The 14,534-nt window shown below is 42.3% G+C and overlaps 1 protein-coding gene across 2 annotated transcripts in view; it reads left to right on the forward strand.

Annotated features, from left to right (window-relative positions):
• LOC146789947 (anion exchange protein 2-like) overlaps positions 1–14,534 on the forward strand; it is a 2,390,686-nt gene that overhangs the window by 163,310 nt on the left and 2,212,842 nt on the right. For both annotated transcript variants that reach the window (XM_085628246.1, XM_085628245.1), the window contains exon 3: positions 3,272–3,324. The gene's annotated coding sequence lies outside the window, so the exon portion shown is untranslated. The remainder of the gene's footprint in view (positions 1–3,271; positions 3,325–14,534) is intronic.

Here is a 14,534-nt window from a genome sequence, read left to right on the forward strand (position 1 = left end):
GCCATTTTCGGCAACTTGCCCAAAATTGGGGAGCATGACATTGCTTGCACCCAGGAACAGCAATCACTTTCAAAGGATGGTACTAACTCATCGGTCACTCCAGCAATTCCAGCCATGCATTGCTTGGCTACTAACAAAAATGCGATGGGCATTCATGATGGAATACAGCCACAGCCTACACCTGCAGGACCAGCATAATTGACCTCTCAGTAGGGAACTGGGCTTCGAACTATGCATTGTGCAGGTATTCATCCAGGTGAAATTAATCATTTAAAATTGGTCCCCCTCCCCGTGGTTGACCTTCCTCCAGCCTCATTCTTCTATGTAATAGTTTTATTTTAGCCAATGTCCCTAATTTGTCAGCTGCCTCAGTAGAAACAACAGAGTACCTAAAAACAAAGTGTTTCATTGGCTGTCTTGTAATGTGAAGGCCCCTCAGGACCTGCATAGGGAGCTCTTTGTACAGCGGGTGGGGGTTATTGGCTGTATGCGAAACCAAGTCCATGGGGATGTGATAATTATTAATGTACGTAATCCCCTGGTTGCAGGAGAAATCCTGGCGTAGGGCAGAGCTGGGATCGTTAAATCAAGTCTGATGAAGATTCTGCCACTGTTTTTTTATATAGGCATTTGGCCCCAGCCACCCCCTGGTTAAGTAGATCTATGTTCCTGCCCCAATTGCCCAGTAGGTTGGAATTGCCACCTTTTCATCAAAACAGATTTTAAGTCTTGGTGGGCCTGAAAGACAATGATTCACATACGGGTTGGGAGAGAGTTTATGCCTCAGCTGTTGTAGCTCACAGGGACCCAACCTTTGCGCCTCACTGCTCCCCTGGTTGTGTGTTGACCTCCCCACTGATGGTAACCTCGTGTTCATTGTATATGGGATCTGCCTCTGATCTTGCTATGCAGCTCTGTGTTGACCAAGAGATGGTAGCGCGGGGTGATTGCATGAACTTCAGCATCTCCATTAATTTCCTTAGTTTGAATGTTGCTGGCTTGGCCTCTAAAATTAATCTTGAGGGATGGCAGTCCTTAGTCAACGGTTATGATATTGTGCTCATGCAGGAAACATGGGCCGCAACTGAGTTTTCTTGTGATGGATCCTCATGCTTTTTTTTTTCAGACACGCCTTCTCTCGTGGGTCATGCTAAAGGGGGTTTAGCAGCCTGTGTTAAGGTGGATATCGGCTGCAGGATTCATCCCATAGTAACTGGAATAGACATGCTACAGGACTTTGACCTACGTTGAGCTAGTAAGCTCAGGATTTTTGAAGTGAATTTCTATAATGACGACTTTTCACAAAGGTGTAATTTGCGTTTTTAGGGTCTGTTCTCACTGATTGGCTCTTTTTCTGATAGGAAGTCCAGGCTGGTAGACCTTTTAACATATTTTTGTCAGGTGATTTGAATGCCAAACTGGATGTCCTGACCCTTTTTTGACCCTCAATTTTTAATCTCCTCCATATGGAAGCAGATTTTGAAGCTATGGACTCCATGGGACGTCTATTGTACCCGTATCTGGCAGCCCATGACCTATAGTACGTAGTTTCCTCCAGTGCCACTACAACCATACCTACGTTTATTGGGAGGGGACCTGATTCCACAATCGATTATGTTTTTACTTCACAGAGTTTATCTCCACTTATCACGGGGGACAAGGTCCGCACATCAACATTTAGTGACCATAATCCTATAGTGTTCCAGCTTGCTGTCCCTCCAAAGTGCCAGTAATCAGTTGCTGGATGTAGTCAGGCATTAATTGTTAAAGATGCAGGTCGGAGACTGGTCTGGCGCCATGTGGATATGAAGCTAGTTATGAACTACATTGTGGGCAGTAGTATGGATTTAGTGAATATTTGTCTATTAAATGGGCACGGTCTGGACGTGCTCCTAAAAGGTTTTGGGAAGCCCATGTTCCGTGTCAAAAGCTTCCTGACCATGCCCAAGGGTAGAGTTTCCGGCCAGGATAAGTCATGGTTCGACAATGAATGCAGAGTGGCGAGTGATAATCTGTGTAAGGCCATAAAACAAATCCCTAAAAAACAGATTTGAATTCCAGCTCGTAGGAAAGAACATGCCTTGGCATTAAAAAAAGAAAGTTGTCAATTAAGGATGAGAAGTGGGATGCGATAATGGTAGCCTGTCAGAACAAAGACTCTCAGGCATTTTGGAGGGTGGTGCAGGCAGACGTGTCATCAGTTCAGCCCCCAGGCAAAGTTACGGTCCATATTACTCCCGAGGTGTGGTTTGATCATTGTGTATTCCTCAGAAATGGTGCCCATAGACTAGGGTCTGTCTAAAGAGTTACCCTGTGGCAATTTATCCCTTAGGGAGGAGGAAGTTCTTAAAGCTATCTATGACATCGTGAATAAAGAAGCACTAGGCACAGATGAGGTGCCAATGGAATTATTTAAGAAGGACCCAGGGTTTTGGTCGCCAGTACTCACTTCAGTTTTTAATACGCTTTGCAGAGTCTTTTTTAGTTACACTATCTACATAGGACATATTACACTTCTGATAAACTGCCCAGGATGCATTCAGGACTGTCCCAGATGCTGCAGATAGAGAGAGATATCCTGTTTCACATGATTTGGGAAAGTGCCCTCATTAGACCCTACAGGCTAATGATCCATGAGTATCTTACCGAACAGCAAATAATACTTACAACATCTAGGGTGTTCATCTTTGGGATTATGGGTGAGATGGGAGGAAGCAGAGCAGCACACACTCTAATTGGTCCTGCCTTCCTGGTGGCTAAGAAATACAAAGTGAAACAATAGAAGGCAGAAATCCCCTTTATGCAAGAATGGAAACAGGAAATGGACAGGTGAGCAGTCCTAGAATGTATGACTTACCCTGCCTGGAGATATCTGTGGAGATTCTACAAAATATGCGGGCCTGATCGAAGATGGCCTGAGGTTTCATCACACCCAACCTGGTTTGCGGTCTTGGTCAGCGTTCTTATGAATTGCTTTTTGTGCAGTGCCCGGAGACTCAGCTAGTGATGTAATGTCTTGGGGCAGAAGGCCCTCAGTCTGAGGGACATTGGCTTTCTCCTCCGTATAATGTCTCAGTAAAATGCCTGTACCACTGTGTTTTACACTTCTTGTGTTGTATGTTTGAAAATAAAAGCAAACTCTGAAAGAAAAAAACAACAATGGGAAATAGCCTACGGACCTAGAATAACATTTTCACCATAAATGTAAATGTATCCATATTCTCCTTCATCGTGATGGATACTGAGGTATTTATTTAATTATTCTTTTTAGATGAAGCAGCTGAAGATCACATATTCACACGCTTGGACCGATGAAGTTCTGCGGTAAGAGTTATGTGCTCCTTTTTACTTTGTTTTTTAGGTCAAGCCTGGGCAGCGCATGCGCTGCTGTGCGAGGCATGCTGTATTCAGAATATGGGCTATCGTGTACTTTGGACATGCCCACCGCTCTTGGTTGGTTAGTTGGGCTGCTTTTTAAAATTCCTTTATTCTGGTTGGGTAATATTGTGCATCTGTCCCGCCTTTCATTGCATGGACATTACCAAATGATTCTTTTGGTTGGCCAGCACTGGCCATCTCCTGTCCCACTCGATTAAACAAGCATTTACAATATAATAGGTCTCACATTACTGAAAGTTTGACCTATTGGCGCTGGGCAAGCATTCTCATTCTGAGTCACCATGGTACCAATTTGTCCTTTGAACCTTTTCTTCTTTTTAGACAGACCTCCTTGATGTAGACCTGCATTCTTGCCCCTGCTCACTCTCATCCCAGATAAAAACACTTTACACGTTTCCCTTCATTTGACAGTAAAACATTATATGCAGAACACTTTCTAACTCCTTTAAAATCAATCTGTCCAGGCAAAGTTCTGTGGAATATCTATCAACGCACTGAATCTCCCATTTGGGAAATGTTGCAACTTAAATCTCCTATAATATGTTGTGCCCTACTATGTAACTGTGATATTGTTATAGTAACATAAGCCTTTACATAGGGTAGTTAACAACACTCCACCCCTATTTAATTACGGAGACTCGCTGTGCAGGAAAGGGGGAATCCTGACCTTTAACCTCAGTCCAAAAAATTACGAAAACCTACACAACAAGGCTTGACCAGTTCTCAGTATTTGTAGATTTGTTTAAATAATGGTATCATTACAGAAAAATAAATTGAATTAATCAAGGGAATTAGTGTAAAGCAAAATCTCAACAAATGCCCTAATGCAAAGTGCCTTTAATAAATTAAGCAAACTACAGCACATCTGGTAATCAATGAAATAATAGCAAGTAGCCCTAAATGTAGATTAGATAACAAAGACCCAGTCCACTCTAAGCAACTGAAGGAAGAGAATCTGGCTCTTTCCCAAAACGCATGTCTTTTTATTATGTTCTGGTCTATGAAAGCACACAGTTTCACTGCACAATATTATGTAAAGACCGCACTGTAATGTTACCTGCACAGTCAAGGAATGTAAAGCATCCTTGAGAAATGACACTTGGATAGCATTGCATGATGCCTCTCTATCCAAAGATAGCTCGGCCTTCTGGAAAGCAGTTCAAACCCCCTTTTTGATACCCGGGGATGGTCCGACCATTGAAATAGCCATTACAGAAGAACAATGGATTGATCACTTTTCCACGATGTATAATGGTGATGTGAGTGCCGATCCTGCAGGTACCCAACTCTATGGGATAATGTCCTGGTACCTCTGACTCAATAAATTGATCTCCAGTTTACTCTGGACGAAGTAAACTGTGCCATCTTAGGAAGTATGGGGGGTAAGGCCCCTGGGCCTGATGGGGTCCCAGCAGACTTATACAAGTCAAACGTGATATTATGGGGCCCGCTAATAACCCAGGTAATCACTGCAAGTTGTACTTCTTCTCTTTTTTTAACAAGCTGGTTGGAATCGGTCATAGGGCCTATTTTTAAAAAGGTGGATCGTCAGGATCCTGGCTGGTACAGGCCAATATCACTATTAGACTCCCTGGTAAAAATGGCAGGTCGGATTATTTTAGAACGACTACGAGACTGGGGCTAGGATAATAATGTTATCTCAGATATTCAGTACGGTTTTCGTGAGGGCTCAGGAACAGTCGAACTGAGTCTAATCTGAACAATCATCATAGGAAAGAATATTCAGGCTTAAAAGGGCAGGTTGTTTTTAGCATTTGTGGATCTCACAGCAGCTTTCGACTGCGTCAGGCACAGCAAGCTCTGGAAGATTCTCGGTAACCTGGGAGTGGAAAAGCAAATTATCCACTTTCTTCGACAGCTATACAGTGATGCTAAGGCCAGAGTGCGGTATGTTGCAAATGGTGAATGCTCTGCCCCGTTTCCAATAAGGAGGGGGTTAAGACAAGGCTGCGTGCTAGCCCCCTTTCTTTTTAATCTTTATATTAATGTCTTGCTCGAAGCATTGGTTTAGGATTGCCAAGATCTCCCACAAATTGGTGGATGCCCTATACCCGCTCTCCTATATGCAGATGAATCAGTCCTGATTTCACACACCCAAGTGGGATTGCAAAGGGTTTTAATATTTTTTTTTAGCTTTTATGCATAACCTGGGTCTTAGGGTGAACACGTCGTAAACTTTTATCATGAGATGTGGTAATGGCAGCCAAAAGTGCTGGGATATGTATATAGATAAACAGAAGATAGAGTTTAACAAGAGATTTTCATATCTCAGTATATTTTTTGACTCCTGGTCACAGGTGGTGCTAGCTAAAAAACTGTCTTTCTTTAAGACCACAGCTGCCCTTGCTAACTTTTCAAGAAAGTCTGGTAGGAGGCCCCCCGGTGGAGCTTGTACAGATCTACAAGGCAAAATGTGTCTCCACAGCGATGTATGGGGCACGGGTCTGGGGTTTTGTTGACTTGCACCTCTAATAATCAGTGGACACTCGTTTTTAAGGTCCATTCTGGTAGTCCCGAATAGCATATTGTCGCACGTTGTCCAGAATGAATTCGGCATGCAATACATTACGGATCTTATAAAACTGGAACCCATCCTTCTATGGCATAGGATGTGGTCATCGACAAAAACCCCGCTTAATCAGGATATCTTAAACGACGGCTTAAAACTGGATGGGGCTCTAACTATTCCGTGGTTAAAGTATGTTCGGGATTTCATGTGTGACCTCGGCCATTTAAACTACTACACTGAGCCTAGTACTATGTCTACCATTACAAGAAAAGAGTTAAAAAAAGAGGGCCTAATGCTACTAGAAACACTTAGACTAACGGCAGAGATCACAAAGCCCACTGTGCTGACCAACCAACTGATTTTAACAACTTTTAGCATTCATTTTTTATTTTTATTTTTATTATTCCACAGCGACAAAAACAGCCATAATGCGAGAAAGAGTCGAAAAAGAAAAAAGGAAGTTATTTCATGAATTCATATGATCAAAAAAAGCCCCCCAAATAAACATTCCCATTTGCCGTTTCCTTACCCCCTTTACAGAATACAGACTATTTTCTAAATGAAATAAATTATACATTTTAGCACGCCAATGCTCGAACGCGGGGGGTTCGGGTTAAAGCCAATTAGAGGCAATACACAATCGAGCGACAGTCATAGCAATGAAAATCAAAAAACTGTGTTTACACAGAGGGTACCCCTTTTCTACGTCTTGCCCAATACCTATTAGCATTAAGGCAGGGGTAATATTAATAATGGTTCCGGTAATCGTGGTCAAAATTTTTTCAATATCAGTCAAATACTTAAACAATTTTACACAGTTGAAAAATATATGAAGACTATCCGCATTATCCACCCCACAACGAAAACATTTCCCGTCATCCCTACCCCCCCACTTGAGCATGCGTGCTGGAGTATAATACAAATTAAAGATCGTTTTAAAGAATTGTGCTTTCAGGTTGGCGGATAAGAGAGTTTCCCTAGATCTGACAATAGGCCGCTCTATTGAAATATTGCATTCTCCCAATATCGTAGACCATTGGGCATTATGCTTCTCTAAATCATCCGTTCTAAAAGAAAATAATAGTTTGTAAAGCCCACCTATTTTCTCCTGCCGTCTAATAGCCTCTATAAGTGGATTTGATGTCAATATCAGATTTTTACGCCGAAGAAAATCACAAATTTGGAGAAATTAAAAAAATTGGGAATTAGGCAAGTTATATTGTCTCGCTAAGAATTCATACGTAGGAAATAACCCCCCTTTTTTTTTAAAAAAGTCGCCCAGCTGTGAAATACCTTGCTTCCTCCAACCCAATGCAACACTATCCCAAAAAATAAGAGGGAGGATCTTTGAAGCCTTCATGGGTGTATAGTTAACCCCGTCAAGGAGCTTAGATTACGTATTTTCTGCCAAACTTTAAAAGCAGCTGCCAGTACTTTGAACCTGGTTCTTTTGAAGTAACTACCATCGATTTCTTTAAATAAAGATTGTCTAGCCTCAGGCCCTAGTAGCAGATAGAATATCGAGGGAGCCTCTGCTCTATTACTAGCGTCCTCACCAGTCACTAATAGCCGTATCTTCAAAAGAAAGCAAACATAATAATAAAAGGTGAAGTCTGGTATAGCCCGGCCTCCTCTCTCAATAGGTAACGTTATAAATCTGGTAGCTCGCCTAGGTTTACCGGGGGGCCCAAAGAAATTTGGCACAAAGCGATTGTAACTGTAAGAGTTGGGCCGGCGACACTTGCAGAGGAATGGATCTAAAAAGATATAGCACCTTTGGTAAAATATTCATTTTTATAATATTAACTCTGTCTACTAATGTAAGGTGAAGTCGACCCCCTCTCTCTAGTGAGTCCCTGATACTACGTACTATGGCCAACTAGTTAGCTTCAACCAATTCTGACGGCAAAGTTCTAATTTTAATGCCCAAATATGTCACTTCCTTTACCACTCTAGCGTCTCGCAATGCGATATTATCTGTACATAAAATTTGTGTTTTGGTGACATTGAGTTTATAGCCAGAGACCTGACCAAATTCAATAGCGATACGCTCAATCTCTGTAATTGCGGTAGATGGGTCAACCGACGTCACAGCTATGTCATCCGCATAAGCAAATACGGCGTGTGGAATATCTTGTACCACAAAAGGCTTGATCAGAAAGTTATTACCCAGCATTTCCACGAGTGGATTTATATATAAAGCGAACAACAGTGGTGAACAAGGGCATCCTTGCTTCGTTCCTCTTGTGATTCTCACTTTATCTGATGTTAAGCCCATAGCTGCAATTTTGGCGACCGGTGAAGTGCACAGCACCTGTAGAGCTGTCATGAACCCCTTACCAAAGCCCAACTAAATCATCAATTTCCACAGGTAGTTCCACTCCACACGGTCAAATGCTTTTTCAGCATCTAATAGAATTAACCCTAATTGCCGGTTTTCAACCTGAGCTATATCAAAAAGCATCACCACTTTATTAATATGAGTGACTGTCCCACGACCCGGAATAAACCCATGTTGATTTTCTGACACTAGTGAAGCAATAATCTTTGAGAGGCGATTAGCTAAAATTTTCGAATATATTTTGCCGTCACAGTTGAGTAAAGAAATCGGGCGATATGAACCCGGCAGTTCCGGATCTTTGCCCTTCTTGCTAAAAAACACAATGGTAGCTTCATCCCATGATTTGGGAGATTGCCCCCCCTGTGCCGCTCTAAAGGTGGCGAGCATTTCGCACTTCAATTGATTAAAAAATGTCTTGTAAATTTCACCCGGAAGATTATCAGGCCCGCGGATTTCCCCAATGCCAAGCTCTTAACTGCCATTTCTAACTCCTCCATGGTGATTGGACTGTCCAAATATTCCACATCACAAGGGTCTAATTGTGGCATAACCCCGGCTAAAAATACATTGTTGCACCCCACTCCTATTACTTCCTGGTGTGTGTATATTTCCTGATAAAACTGATGCAAAATTGCCAATATCCCTTGCGGATCATGGCACAATGTCCCTAAACTATCCTTTAACCCTAAAATACGACGAGAAGCTTCTTTCATACGCAGCCGAAGTGCAAGACACCTACCGACTGCTTCCCCATATCCATGGCACTGCCTTTTATGAATCAAATATTTCCTGGCGTTTTCTGTATTCCATACCCCATTAATTTTTGCCCGACATCTAGCAGCTGCATTTTCCAAATCTAATATATTCCCTTGGTGTGCTATTCCCTGCGTCAATTCCTCCTCTGCCACTCTTAAAGCTAAGTATAGTTTCTGCATCTCTAATTTAATTTTATTTTGATAGAATAAACCAAAGCTTAATACTTCTCCCCTGAAACAGGCCTTAAAGGTATCCCATATAATTGATACATGTGCAGAATGTCTATTCTGATCAAAAAATTCCTTAATCCAAACCGACATATGGTCTTTAAAATCATCATTTAGACAAAGTTTCCGATCAAAAGAAAAGCTTCTAGACTTAAGTTTAATCCCAGATACTGGCACTTCTAAAACAATAGGGGCATGATCTGAAGAAATTCTAGGGAATATTTGAACCGAGGCCCCTGCTAGAAGACCAGTGGATAAAAACAAATAGTCTAGCCGTACCAATTTTTTGTGGGGGAAAGAATAAAATGTATACCCCGGATCTGTAGGATGTAGGTTGCCCCATGCATCTACCAACCCATGGTCATTTGTCAAGTTATAAAGGGCATGAAATACCCTTGGCTTACGGCCTTTATATCCTTGCGGACCGTCATGTAACGCCTGAGTGGTTAAGTTTATGTTTATATCCCCGCATACAATCAACGCAGTTGGCCATGAAGCGAGTTCTAAATGTAGATCCTCCAAAATTACACTGTCATCTACGTTGGACCCATAAATGGTACAAACTGTATATTTGCGGTTTTCATAGCCAACCTCGACTATAGCCCAACGACCAAATTTGTGTGCTAAATAGCGACCAGATACCTGGAGCGTGGGTTAAGCTAGTATCGCCACTCCACGTATCATCGATGATTGTTTAGAAGCCACAACAAGTGAGAACCCTAAATCCCTTAAAATGTGCCGTTTACTCCAAGGTATGTGCGTTTCCTGGAGGCACACCAGATCCGGTTGAATGATTCGGAGTTCGGCAGCTACCCTCTGTCTTTTATTAAAATTATTTAGACCTGAGGCGTTTAATGAACATATTTTAATCAATTTAGAAACCATTATCTACCATAGATAATCCAATACTGGCAGCCCTGCTAAATAAGATGCCATGATGTAGGTCAAAAAAAAATACTGAATCTATTTCTCTACATTGTTGACATTCATCGTTTTTGTTGCTGTGGATTTTACCCCCCGAAGTGCCCCCCAAAACCCACCCCCCTGTTGCTCTTCTCCAAACCCCACCCCCTTTAACAAGGCTTTAGGACCGATGGTCCTGCAGATGCAGAGCTTCCGTACATCCCCCGCCTGGCTCGCAAATCAAGTCCCTCCAGTCGCAAAAAAGGGTGACCCTCTTCCGCGACTAGAAGAGACCCAATACAAATTAATTATGAAATATAGAAGGATAGAAGGAATAGAAGTAGCACAATCTTCCTACAAAAATACAATACAATAATAATGCCCCTAAAAAGAAAAGAGAAGAAGGAAAAAAATTACCAAACACTAGCCAATGATCCCTATATGGAATACAAAAATTCTTTAGCAGACCCTTCGTTGGTAAAAAAACGGGTACGCTCCTGGTAAATCACTTTCAACTTTTCTGGGTTCATTAAGTACGCTTGAGCCCCTTTAGCTTGAAATTGTGTAACCAGCTGGCAAATTTGCCAACGATTCTCTACAGTATACCGGCAAAAATCGGGTCTTACAAAGAATTCAAAATCATTCCCGGGTCTTTTCTTATCAGGACGAACTAGCTGAAAAACCGCCTCTCGAGCCAGAAAGCTGTTAAAGGAGATTAAGAAGGCTCTGGGTTTATTCTCAGACTGGCCTGCTTGTAAACGAATGTTAAAAGGAAACCTGTGAGCTCGTTCAATCTCCCTATCCCAATCCACCGAGTAAGTTCAGGGAAGGCATTTTTAAACAGTTCCACTATAAACGTGCGGGGGTCGTGCCCCTCCTTTCCTTCCGGAATCTGCAAAACTCTCAAATTGTTCCTACGTGCACGATTTTCAATGTCAGCCATTTTCCATTGAGTATCATCTTTAACAGTGCACAATGATTCAGTCAGTGCCTTTTGTTGCACCAGTTCATCCTCTAGGTTAGAGATTCGAGTTTCTGCTTCATGAAATCTCGATGTGAAGTCTGCATGAGTTTTAACAAGCCACCGCACCAAATTTTGTAGTTTACGGCACAGGTTTTGAACCCTCTGGCTCTCCTCACGAGTCTCGTCTCGATGGGACATGATCGATTGGTATATTAAAGCTAGTGAAATGTCTTCACCCGGTTCAGCAGACAGAGTCATACTTTCAACGACCCCTTTATCCATCGTCAAGTCAGGTCTCTTTCGTACAGTGTGGGGACTGACACCTACAAAATCGCCAGACTCCTCCAAACAAATACTGCTTTGATCGCTACCACTGGCCACATTCAATTGTTCCGGATATTGTGAGACCAGATCCTCACAGGATGACATAGATTGCTCTGACAGAGAAAAAAAATCCCCCGACTCAGCATCTTGTGGATGTGATACATTGTTGACTTGCAGATTTACAGCCGGTAAATTAGCTAACTGATTGCCGGTATTAAAGTCAAGGTCTTTACCTACTGTGGCCGAAGTAATACTGCTTATGTCGGCTGAAGCTTGGGAGTCAGCAGTATTTTGTAGTAAGGCACCACCGTTATCATTCGCCTGACACCCAACAGTTTCTAAAGTGTTTTCCTCCCGTACTGCCAAATTAAGCGTCATTTCCATCCCTTCCATAATCAACGCAGAACCAGCCTGAGTATCTACTGAATCCGAGACTTCTTTCTGAGAGTGTAATGCTTTTTTCCCCTTCCGTTTGTCTTTAACTGAAGAAAATATTGCCGGGATGGTTTTATTAACTCCCCCATCCCCTTTGTCTCTCCCAACATTGAGATCGCCTTTAATGCTCTTGATCGAATTTGCCGTGATATTGTCTCTCACCTCCATGTCGCCCTCAGTATTTTCGCCTTCTTGCACTCGCTGTCTCCCGCGCGTTCCCTTCGGTGGCATTGCCGTCGGAGAAGTGAAAGCAACTTTTCCTCCTCGTTCAGTAGGCTGTCCACAGGTGGAGTCAATCACCATGCTCCGCAGCCCAAGTGTAGCAAACATCCATCGGCTCCGGCGACAGCGCTGTAATCCCGCTACAGAGGCGAAAAAGGTTTCCAGCATCAGGCGTCAGCAGGCGCACAGCAGGGTTGAACTCGTAAATCAGCCTGTGATATTCGAGTCGGTCAAGTTCATCAAAGACACGGTATACGGGGTTTTTTTACTAATTAACCTGGGTAATCCATCTCAATCTGCCTTCTCCCTTTAATCTTTTGCGAGCACAGGCAGGAGCGGAGCGATCAGCTCACACGTCCGTTGGCACGGACGCCATCTTGCCTCTGCCGGGCGTCCAACTTTTAGCATTCAACCGTATTTTAAAACAGTACCTGGTGGCTATGATAGGTTTTTACTGACCAGGTTCAGGCTTGGGATTCTCCATAGACTTGTATGTTTCCCAAAAATGAATGACTGGTCGCGAGTAATGCATTTGTGTCCCTGCGATAACCACTCTGAACAATCCACTATACGTGTTGTTTTATTCTGTAGATTTTATGATGAATTAAGGAAAACATGGATTGTACCAATTTTAAAATCTTTGGATATCAGACAACGTCGCCCTGCGTTCATTGTATTACAATTTTGGGAAAACGAACACATAGCTTGGAGGGTAGCAATGTTTTTATAGAGTGTACTTAGACACAGGAAATGCGTTGTAATAGAAACGTCTAGCGTACGATAAAAATAGGGACAGTAAGTAAATGGATTCATTGTATATTTTATATTATTAATTATACTGTATATTGTATTTTGTTTTTATGTGCTTTTATGATTGTCTAAAACAGCAATTGAGTAAAGTTTTTCATTCATTCGCCTGCACAGTCTACGAATCCTCTAGAAACTCTTACTTGTAAAAAATGTTCGCTGGCTAGCAGTGCACATACTTTGTAGCATAGAAATCATATGTTTTATTAATGCAAAACGGGAGAGTAGAATTAACTGTTTGCACGTAAACAATATCAGAACATCCTTTTCCAACGAAGCAAGTGAAGCACTGTTTTGTTACATGAATATCTACAGGTCAGCCAAGAAATTGTCACTAAAGTATTATCAAAAGCAAGAACAGATGGTGCCCTGGGTCCAAATGGCCTTCCAATGACCTTGTTCAAATCAAATATCGATCAATGGTCAAGATATCTAACCAAAATTTTTAACTCCGTACTGACAAGCTCAATTATACCGGACTCATGGCGAGGGGCAATAATCCACCCGATTTACAAGTCAGGCTCTCATGCCTCACCGAACAACTATAGATTAATTGCCCTATTAGACATTGAGGCAAAGTTTTACGCTGGCATCCTATTGGAGGAGCTGAGATATTGGGCTGAGCAGAACAATTTGATTCCAATGAATCAAACCGGCTTCACCGCTAACTCCGGCACTGTGACCAACTTACTGACACTATCCATAATTGTTGATAATGCACTGGTTACTTCTAGGTTGGTCTTTTGCTGTTTTGTAGACTTCAAAGCCGCATTTGATCGGGTACCAAGGGCTGCCCTATGGGAAAAGTTTAAAAAATGGGGGATCCCAGCCAAACTCTTGGATGCGATTATCCAACTGTATTCGGGCACTTGGGTACAAGTGAAGTTGGGGACTGGCACACATCTCTCTCGGAAAATTATGACAACCAGAGGAGTTAAACAGGGATGTGTGCTGGCCCCCCTCCTTTTTAACCTGTTCATAGCGGATTTGCCATCCTCCTTTGGAGACACAAATAGCCACCCCCCCAAGATGGGAGGTGTATTAATAAGTAACCTTTTATACGCCGACGACCTGGTCCTTTTCAGTTTGACACGGGTAGGGCTGCAAAGGCTACTAAACAGACTAGACACATATACCACATATACCACCACGAACAGTCTAAAGGTAAATTTAAAGAAAACCCAAGTGGTTATCTTTGGCAGAAAACGTTACAGTGGTGGAGGATGGCTGTACAACAACACGAGTCTCACAATAGGAAATACATACAAATACCTAGGGGTCAACTTTGACTCCAGAGGTAACTTTAATAAACAGCGTAAGGATATTTTAGTTAAAGCAATGAACCTTCAGGTGAATCTCTGTAAGCTTTCAAGATCTCTGTCCGGCCCAAGTTTATCCCCATTACTGGAAGTAATGAGAGCAAAAATCGGGCCATCACTGACATACGCCATTGAGATTTTTAGGGGGAAATTAAACTCCACTTTTAACCAACTTGTGAACAAAATTTACAAAAAAACCTTTCATCTCCCCAAAATTGCCTCTGCCGCCCAGATTAGACTTGAATTGGGCCTATTAAACTATGAAATTTCGGGCACTGGATTGTATTTAAACCTGTGCCACAAACTG

Source organism: Triturus cristatus, chromosome 10 (genome assembly GCF_964204655.1).
Source record: "Triturus cristatus chromosome 10, aTriCri1.1, whole genome shotgun sequence".
In the NCBI taxonomy this organism is placed as follows: domain Eukaryota; kingdom Metazoa; phylum Chordata; class Amphibia; order Caudata; family Salamandridae; genus Triturus; species Triturus cristatus.